At 39.9% G+C, this 10,826-nt stretch overlaps 1 pseudogene; it reads left to right on the top strand.

Moving 5' to 3' along the window:
• Nucleotides 1–1,649: 1,649 nt before the first annotated feature.
• Nucleotides 1,650–2,202, top strand: LOC102817284 (annotated as a pseudogene).
• The last annotated feature ends 8,624 nt before the right edge of the window (nucleotides 2,203–10,826 follow it).

Genomic DNA, 10,826 nt, shown 5'->3' on the forward strand with positions numbered 1-10,826 from the left:
CTTGGGTTCTGAATATATATATTTTTTAATATACTGTGTTGTTGTTAAATTCCATTGAATTCATTCTGGCCCATAACGACCCCTGTATAGGCTTTCTGAGGAGGTACTGGTGGGTTTGAACTGCTGACCTTGTGGTTCAAGCTGACCTTGCAATCTGGTGCATTATCCTGCAGCGCCACACCAGGACTCCTTAATATACTGTATGTTAAGTATATTTCTAAGAAGACAGAATATCCATATTGTAAAAGCATAATTGAATCTTTATTCACAAGTGATGGCAAGATAGTTTTACACAGACTAGCTTTCAGTTTGGGAAGTTATAAATCATACTTCTCCAGTACGTACCTGCTAGCACATGCGTTCACATCACGGCAGGACTTCTGGCCCACCACCTTTGTGCAGTGATGTCAGGAGAGGCAGCTAAACCAGCCTGCACCAAGACAGCTGGCAGTAACCCTATACTGTCACAAATGACTGCAAATCATATGAAAACATCCAACTAGAATCAAACGAACTACGTTCTCAACTTATCTGTCCCCTGGCTAGATCCCAAACATGCCCAAGTTCACTCCATTCCATCTGACAGATAGGAAGGAATGATGTACTTTTGTGAATATTGTCATGTGACCATGGGAACACCTGGCTAATGCTCTTCCCAGGCTTACTTGAGGCTTACTTAAATCCATTAGTTTCACGGTAAATCTGCATCTTGTTAGGACAGAACCTTGAGGGGTAATAATACTTAAGAAATGAGAGACAGAAAAATTGCCACAATTAAATTCAAATTTCGGATAATCAAAGACATTCTTTCATATGAGTTTGGGAGGCAGATTTTGCTTTTTTTGTTATTGCTATTTTCTTATCAACCATTTAATGACCCTTTGATGGGCACTGAAGTTACACAAATTAACACGACTTTCAGCTCCCTGTAAGAGCAGCCATAGAGACAATCATCACACCAGTATGCCCAAGTTTTCAAGGGGAACAAAGACAGTAGTTGTGTTCTTGGCAGACAGAGATGAGGGCTGATGAACAGAAAAGTCAAAGTTGGGTGAGATCAGGGGAGGACAGTAAGTACACTTAGGTTGGATGTTGATGTACATGGAGAGGCTTGGCTGGATGCTGGTATACGTGGAGGGGCTTGGTTGGATGCTGGTATACGTGGAGGGGCTTGGCTAAGATGGAGAGCAGAAAAGACACTAGAATCCCTACAAAGAATCATGTGGACCTTTCAAGGGCATTTAGGGTTTGCCTGCAGCCAATGCAGGAAAAGGATCTTGGCATGAAGCACTGGAGGGAGGATGTCAAGACGTCCCGAGAGGATTTATGGACAGCCTGAGAGAAGGAAGTGGCTGAGATGATATTTCAGTGTTTAGGCTAGTGCTCAGTGATAATTGTCTGGACATTGAATGGGATCAAATTACAGGCTGAAACTTCCTGTAATGATAACTAAATGTAACAAAAAAATTTTATTTAGTAAAATTTTAAGTGCACACAAAAAGGGAGAGCACAGTCTGCTGATCTGCTGAACATACCACTCACCCAGCCTCTAATGATCAAGTTTACCAATTTTGTATAAATACTATTCCAAAGAAGTTCATAAAACTACAAATCTTGTAAAAGCATCTTTTTTCTGGCTTTTGGCTCAGAGGAGGCCCAGGTGAATCCACTAATCCTGCATCTGGGTTCATCTGACACCAGTTGTTTCTGCCATGTGGCCCAAGTTTGACCCTAACAACATCAAAGTCATATACATGAGGTGCACTGGGGGAGAGGGGGGAAGGAGTCAAGGCTATGTCTGCTCTGGCCTTCAAGACCGGCTCCCTTGGTTTGTCTTCTAAAACGATTGATGATGACATTGCCAAGGCAACTATAAGAGGTGAAGGATTATGGGGAAAATGACCATTGAGAACGGACACGCCCACATTGAGGTGGTGCCTTCTACCTCTGCCCTGATAATCAAAGCCCTCAAGGAACCACCCTGAGACATAAAGAAGAAGAAAAATATTAAACAGAGTGGGAGCATCACTTTAGATGAGATTATCAGCATTGTCCCTCAGATCTTTAGCCAAAGAATTCTCTGGGACTATTAAAGAGATCCTGGGAACTTCCCAGTCTGTGGGCTGCAATGCTGATGGCCACCACACTCGTGACATCATAGATGACATCAACAATGGTGCTGTGGAATGCCCAACTAGTTAAGAACTACAAAAGAAAATACTCAATAAAGGATCATTTGCTAATGAGAGAAAATTATAAAATTATACTAATAATGTGAGTTGATACACTTTTGGCACTCTGGGATCAACAGTGGACTGAGAACCACAAGGTCAGTGGTTCTAACCCACCACCTGTTCCTTGGAAACCCAATACAGGGTAGCTATGAGTCGCAACCGACCTGGTGGCACTTAACAACAACAACAATATGGAGAAAATATTCCAGCTTTTTGTTTTTGTTTTTTTTTTTTAACTTTTTATTGTGAATTGAGTGAAGGTTAACAGACAAGATCATCAACTTTACAGTCAACAAATTCTACATAATATTTCAAGACAGACCTTGAAATGTTCTTTTTTTATGATGAATTTTATGTCATTCCTTACCACTGAACCAACAAAAAACAATCTTATCAAAGGAGAAAAAATTGAAGTTTTCAAGGATGCCATTGTTCTTGGATCAATTACCAACACTCATGGGAGCAGCAATCAAAAAATCAAACGTCATATGGATTTCATTTTACTCAGATCCACAATCGGAGTGCATAGAAGCAGCAGTCAAGATACCAAATTATGGAATATATTGAGTAAATTGGCAGCAAAAGATCTCTTTAAAATATTAAAAAGCAAAGATGTCACTGGACAGTGAATAAGGGAGACTGTAGAAGAATTGATGCTTTTGAGTTACGGTGTTGAAGGAGAATATTGAAAGTGACATGGGCTGCTAAAAGAAGCAATAGATCTGTTTTGGAAGAAGTGCAGCCGCAGTGCTCCTTGGCGGCCAAGATGGCCAAACTTCGTATCTCATACTTCGGATATATTGTCAGAAGTGACCAGTCACTGGAGAAGGATATCATGTTTGGTAAGGTGGAGGGTCAGAGAAAAAGAGAGAGACTGGACAAGTGGCAGCATCGATGGACTCAAGCGTGGCAACAATAGTGAGGTTGGCCCAGGATCGGGCAGTGTTTTGTTCTGCTGTGCATAAGGTGACTATGAGTTGGTACTGACTCAATGGCACCTAACAACAACAACAACAACATCTTTTTAAAGATTTTTCCTTTTTACTTGTATGATGTATTTGAAGTCATCCTACAACTCATTTGGTCTTTGGTTGTTGGTAAAGTGCTTCAAATCTATTCTTGAGATGGTATTTAAATTCAGGTGGTATATATTCAAGATTGTGTTTTGGCACTTGTGAACTTGTTCTAATTTTCTTCAACTTCAACTTGTACATGAACAACAACGGGAACTGTCTGTTTCACAGTCAGTCCGTGGCCTTGTTCTAACTGATAATGGCAAACTTCTTCATCTCTTTCCACCTAGTCAAAACCAAAACCAAACGCTGTCATTAAATCCATTCCAATTCATAGTGAAGATGTAGTTAATTTGAATCCTGTATATTCAGGTATATACAGATCCCTGTGTGTAGACATCACTCATGCTGCTGAAAACGGTATTCACAAAGAATAAGTCACTGAACTTGAAAAATTCTATCACGCAATTTCCATTGCTATTTCTGTCATGTAGACTATATTTTCAAACCACTGATCCTTCTTAGTTATTTCCAACTTTCACATTCCAAGTATCTTGTTCCCATGTTTGATCAACTGCTGAAGTTGGTAGGAATTTGGAATTTCTTTATCGTTGACTGTAGTATTTGATGTGTAAATTTGAATAATGGTCATAACAAATGCTCTTCCTTGTTGTTGTTGTTAAGAGCCATCGAGTGGGTTCTGAATCATAGCTACCCTGTATAAAGTTTCCAAGGTTTTTTAGAAAAAATCTTTGCAGAAGCTGAAAACCTCAGCTTTCCCCCACAGAGCAGCTGACAGCCTCAAACTGCAGACTTTGTGGTTTGCAGTCCAGTACTTAGCATAGGGTTGCTATGGGTCGGAATCCACTCAACGGCACTTAACAACAACAACAACAACTTAGCATACAGAGCCACTACACTCCCATGTCTTCCGTGTAGGTGATGAGTATCATGCTATCTCTTACACCACTGTACTTCAGAATAGGTCTTGAAATGTTCTTTTTTTATGATGAATGTCATGCCATTCTTCTTTAGCTGATCATTCCAGGTATAGTAAAAAAATAAAAATAAAAATAGTCAATTAGTCCATTTAAGCTCACTAATGCCTAGAATTAGAGAGAGATTCATTAACAACCTGCAATATGCAGATGACACAACCTTGCTTGCTGAAAGTAAAGAGGACTTAAAATACTTACTGTTAAGATCAAAGACCACCCATTCGGTATGCGTTGCATCTCAAAGTAAAGAAAACAAAAATTCTCACCACTGAACCAATAAACAACATCCGTATCAATGGAGAAAAGATTGAAGTTATCAAAGACTTCATTTTGTTCAGAGCAACCATCAACACTCATGGACAAGACCTCTTTAAAGGGTTGAAGAGCAAAGATGTCAGCTTGAGGACTAAGGTGCGCCTGACCCAAGCCATGGTATTTTCAATAACCACGTATGCATGTAAAAGTTAGAAAGTAAATATGGAAAACCACAGAAGAATTGATGCATTTGAGTTATGTTGTTGGAGGAGAATATTAACAATACCTTGGGCTGCCAGAAGTACAAACAAATCTGTGTTGGAAAAAGTACAGCCAGAGTTCTCCTCAGAAGTCAGGATGGCCAAATTTCATCTCTCATACTTCAGACATATTGTTAGGAGGGACCAGTCACTGGAGAAGAATAGCATGTTTGGTAAAGTGGAGGGTTAGAGAAAAAGAGGAAGCACACTAATGAGATGGATTGGCACAGTGGGGGCAGTGATGGACTCAGGGGTACCAACAATTGTGTGATTGGCCCAGGACCAGGCGGTGTTTGGTTCTCTTGTGCACAGGGTTGCTCTGAGTTGGTACTGACTCGATGGTACCTAACAACAACAGCAACAACAATGCCTAGAATATAAATTTTTATGTATTCTATTTATTTTTTAAAAGCTTTTAATTTTGCTATAATCAAACTTTATCCATTTCACATTCTGGTTATTAATAGATATTTGCAGTGGTTTCTTCTCATTTTGAGTCAAATCAGCAAATGAAGGTCCTGAAAGCTTGTTCCATTTATATTGCTAAGTCCAACTCGATTTTGAAGAGAGGGCTCTTTCTCTGTCGCCTTTGGAGTGTTGTGTAACCTGAGGAGTTCTTCTTCTAGCACTGTTCAGCTGCTACTCGTAAGATTTTCAACATCCAATTATTTTCAAAAGTAGACTGTCAGGTACTTCTTCCCTGTTAATTTTAATCTTCAAGCGCCACTGAAACTTTTCCCCCATATGTGACCTTGAAGAGATCTGAAATACTGATGGTATTGTTTCCAGCATCACAGCAACGCACAAATGACCATATCCTTTTTTTGTATTTTCCACCATGAACATAAAATACACTTACCACCATAAAAAGAATATTATTTTGCTTATGAGAGTTCCATTGTCTGTTTTCCATTTCTAAAATTATTTCAATATTGAAAAAGGAATTGACTCATTACTTCACAAATTTAAAGACCAACATCAAATTCCGTAATGTGAATATTTGTTTGCCTGGGGCAAACTCTTCCAATCAAGAACTCCATGAATGACTGGAGAATGGAGCACATTCGGAGTCCGTTGCTGCATTTTGATTTCAATGTTCAGTTTCATCAGCATATTGTCAGTGTGTTGATGCCTAGACAAGAGCATGTATCTAAGCATGGCTGCTTTATTGAGGAAAGGGAAGTTCACTGTACTGAAGACATTACCAATATTTTTCCAGCTGAGATTCATCATTTCCAAAGATGGGTAGATGACTTCTTTCTAAAGCAATATTTTCCAATTTGTTCTGAGAGGCTTTTCATCCACCTGGTAAAATCTTTTGTTATGTTGTTGTTAAATGCCATCAAGTTAATTCCAACACACAGCAACCCTGTAATCTTTTGTGGAAACAGAAAGACTCATCTTTCTTCCGTGGACCCACTGGTAGACTCAAATTGCTGACCTTGTGGTTTGCAGTCCAGTGCTTATCCTACAGAGCCACTGTGCTCTGAGACTACCCAGAAAGTCCTCTTCTTGGCACTAGTGCTACCCTTCCCATCCTGAAAGTAAGCATTTCTATCTACCCTCTGCTTTTTTCCTCCATTTTGTATGTTGCCACTCTTGGACTTTTCCACACACTGTGTAATTTCTAGAACTGTCTTCCATCCTGGTGCAATTATCTCGTCCTGATTTCATTGTAGTGAAATGTAGTGACAGGCATGTACAAAGTCTTCAGATGTGGTTTGATCTGTGAAGTCTATGGGAAGCACTACCTGTTGCTGTTGTTAGGTGCCATCGAGTTGGTACCAATTCTTAGTGATGCTATGCACACACACACACACAAAGACACTGCCCTGTCCTGCGCCAACCTCACTATCATTGCTACACTTGAGCCCACTGCTGCTGCCACTGTGCCAATCCATCTCATTGGGGGTCTTCCTCTTTTTCTCCAACTCTCCACTTTACCAACCATGACATCCTTCTCCAGTGCCTGGTCCCTCTGACAATATGCCCAAAGTGTGAAAGACAAAGTTTGGCCCTCCTGTTTTCCAAGAAGCATTCTAGCTGTACTTCAACCACAGATTTGTTTGTTCCTTTGGTAGCTAGCCCATAATACTTTTAATATTCTCCTCCAATACCATAGCACAAATGTACCAATTCTTCCATGGTCATCTTTATTCACTGTCCAACTTCCACATGCCTATGTGGTTATTGAAAATACCATGGCTTGGGTCAGGCGCACCTTAGTCCTCAAACTGGCATGTTTGCTCTTCAACACTTTAAAGAGGTCTTTTCCATGAGTGTTGATGGTTGATCCAAGCAAAATGAAGTCTTTGACAACTTCAATCTTTTCTCCATTGATATGGATGCTCTTTATTGGTCCAGTGATTAGGATTGTTGTTTTCTTTACTTTGAGGTGCAACCCACACCAAAACCTGTGGTCTTTTATCTTCATTACTAAGTGTTTTAAGTCCTCTTTGCTTTCAGCAAGCAAGTTTTTGTCATCTGCATATCACAGGTTGTTACTGAGTCTTCCTCCAATCCTGATGCCATGTTTTTCTTCATAGAACCCATTTTTGGTATTATTTGCTCAGCGTGCAGATTGAATAAGTATGGTGAAAGAATGCAAAGCACACCTTTCCTAATTTTAAACGATTCAGTGTTCCCTGTTTCTCATAAGTACAATTAATGCTACTTTGTTGTTGTTGTGAAGTGTTGTCGAGTCAATTCTGACACATAGCAGCCCTCCATAGGGTTTCTGAGGAGTGGCTTCTGACCATGCAGTTCACAATGACTTTGCTGTCCAGTACATTTACCCACAATGCCACACCAGGACTCCCTAAGGCAAGTACCTAGCACATAAAAGACATAAATTTATTTCCAACAAACTACTTCTTATGTGTTAAATTTTAAGTATGCTTTCTGCCTAAGTTCAAGTTTTTACTTTACATCATTTTATTTACTTTTCTTATTGTGAATTTTGTGAAGTTTTACAGACAATATCATCAGCTTTACATTCAACGACTCATATGCTCTGTTTCTTCTCAATGACTACAGTCCCCTCCATGTAACAACAGTTGTCCCGCTTCCTCCCTGAGGTTCCTGTTTCCATTCCACCAACCTTCCCAGCCCTTCTCAACTTTGTCCTTAAGAAAAGCATTGCCCTTTTGATTTTCCATGATTGATGTGTGCATGGTGAGCACATCTTACTAGCGCTGTTGTACAATTTAGCTTTTACTTTAATCTGTTGTTTTTATAGTGTCTGTCTCATCGTAGACCTGTATAGTGTTTCCAAGAAGCAGCTAGTGTCCTTGAACCACCAACCTCTGGTTAGTAGTCAGTTCTTAGCCTACAGCACCACACCAGGACTCCTCCTTTAATTTGGTTACATTTCATTTCTAAGTGTTTGTCCATTTTTGCTCGCTATTTTCCTTGCCAAAGCTGTTTCGACTATTACTGTCACTCATTCTCCATATTAGATATTTCTATTAGCTGTTGTTAATGTCAAGATTTGGTAAGTACTCCTACATCTGCATATGTTGTTGTTGTTGTTGTTGTTATATGCCATGGAGTTGGTTCTGACTCATAGCGAACCTGTACAGGGTTTCCGAGGCTGTAAATTTTTACCAGAACAGAAAGCCTCATGCTTCTGCCACAGAACAGCTTGTAGTTTCCAACTGCTGACCTTGCGGTTCGCAGCCTGATTTGTAACCACTATGCTACCAGAACTCCTTAGGACTTATATGCTAAGAACTATTAAAACCAGTATCTGAATGATCTCATCTACACTGTGGTTGTACACCATAGGGTTTCCTAAGCTGTGAACTTTCAGAGTTTGAACTGAGGTTTGAACTGCCAACCTTTGGGCTAGTAGTCGAGCACTAAGCCTTTTGCACTATCCAGCACCCTCAAAAACTTCAGATGACTGAAATGCTATGGAATCTGGGCTGATATGCTCTTGAGCATCTCTACTGCCCATTGGGAAGAAAGAATTTTAAAAGTACAGTTTAAAACTATATTTTTAGGGGTAGATATGTTTATGCCTCTGTGAGTTGAGACTCTTAATAAACAATGACACCCACCATATATATAAATTAGGTATAAAATGCCTCTTTCTCTTACAAATTGGATCATGGAAAGAGAACAAAATGATTTGTATGCAGCATATATTACCTGAAATTGGCTCATGCTCTATTTATTCCTTATACTACACTAACATACTTCCTGGCTGCAGTTGCCTGGGCTTTTTCTGTATGCATAAATATGGTCTCTTGCATGGAAGACATAGGGCTGGGACTAGATTTCAAGTGAACAAGAGATATTATGATGGTGTGGTTTTCACAAGTGTGAAGCCACCAACGGCACTGATGAGATGCTAAGGAAGGTACTAATGAGATGGAATATGCCACCAAATTGTCCCTCTACGCTCTTCACTTGTCCTTGGCACAAGTTCTCAGCTCCATGCCAGCCTTGCCCAGAGGTATCCACAGTCAGGCCACAGAGCACGTGATGACGTTTTTGTCTGATCCAGAAGTGTGAGGGGTCAGGCTCATGAAGAGCTAAATCCCTTTGTTATGTGCAGGCTAACTGGAAAGATGAACAATAGGGACCAAACATCTCTTATCTCCTTTAATCCTCACAACACTGCCTGTTGTTGTTATTTAGTACTGTCCAGTCTGTTCCAACTCATAGCTTTCCTGTATAGGGTTCCCTCTGACAAAAATGAGGCCTGCATGAGTCACAATCTATTTGAGAGAATTGGTTGGAATGCTTACCTAACCAGATGAGAATCTGTCCAATGAGCACCATTACCCTAACTTGAGTGATTACTGAAAACATTGGATTGAGTCTGAATGACCTTTCTTTCTGACATTTATTTTGGTGTTTGATAAACAACCTTATCCATAGCGACTGATGGAACATGATTACGTGACACTGCTAAGCCTGGAAAGATGTAGATGAACACTTAATACCTAAGAAGCAAATGACACAGGAAGTGAAATGCTCAAGATAGTTTCAAGGCATTCATTTAAGAAAGATTAACAGGCAATTAAGAGTGGGTGGTGGTGGTGTAGTTAAGCGCTATGCTATGTATCATTACTGCCTCTTAGTATTAACCAAAACTTAGATGGATGGCAACCAGCAGAAACTTTGGTAGGAGGCATTTTATGATTTCAGGAGGGGATCTGACTAGAACAGAAAAGCAATAGCTAACATCATCTGCAAGAAAACACAACTCCATGTAGCTCTAGTATTTAATAGCCTCATCTAGTAAGGGACAGTCAGCACTCCCATCCTCAGGTAGAATAGATCACCCACGCTAAACATGGAGACCATGTGTGTGTGCAGATAGGCAGTATTTGGAAAATACCAGTTATAACATTAAGGAAAACAAAACCCTAGACAGATCTGATTCTGTGGTATGCCCATAATAACAGCACAAGACCATACAAATAAAAGAAACATGGCAAAGGTGACCAAAAAAATTAGTGGTTCAAGCCCACCAGCCACTCCTTGGAAGTAAAGGGTCGCTGTGAGTCAGAACTGATACAACAACACTTAACAACAACATGAGCAGTTATTGTCTTGGCTGGTAGAATGATGACTCATGCTTCCTTCCTCTTTTTTTCTCTATATTTATAGTTTTTCTTAAATAATCATCTTCGTTTACAACGGGGGAAAAACTTACTTAAAGAGGATGGAATTTATTTGTTTTTCTCTCTGTTTTTCTGGAAAGTGCACTATTTTCTCTTATGAGTTGCCTCAGCTGCTATTCTTGGCACACCATTTTTCCATCACCAAAGCCAGCAAGCAGTGCTGAGCAGATGAAGGAAACATGAAGAAATTGGTGAGAGGGACTTTCATTTGGAGGAATCCACACTATCATTTGAGTGGCTGAAAAGCAGTTAATTCTTAATCACTTACTGATAATGCCGTGACAAACACTAGAAGAACTAACAACTGCCCATATACTGCTAAGCTTCTGTATTTGCAACATCTGGAAACGATTATTTTCTAAATAAAATTCAGACCACAGTAACCAACAAAGGGTTGCTGAGGTGCTTCAAGAAACAAATGCTGCTTGTA

The sequence above is a fragment of the Chrysochloris asiatica genome, unplaced genomic scaffold (genome assembly GCF_000296735.1).
Source record: "Chrysochloris asiatica unplaced genomic scaffold, ChrAsi1.0 scaffold00101, whole genome shotgun sequence".
Classification (NCBI taxonomy): Eukaryota; Metazoa; Chordata; class Mammalia; order Afrosoricida; family Chrysochloridae; genus Chrysochloris; species Chrysochloris asiatica.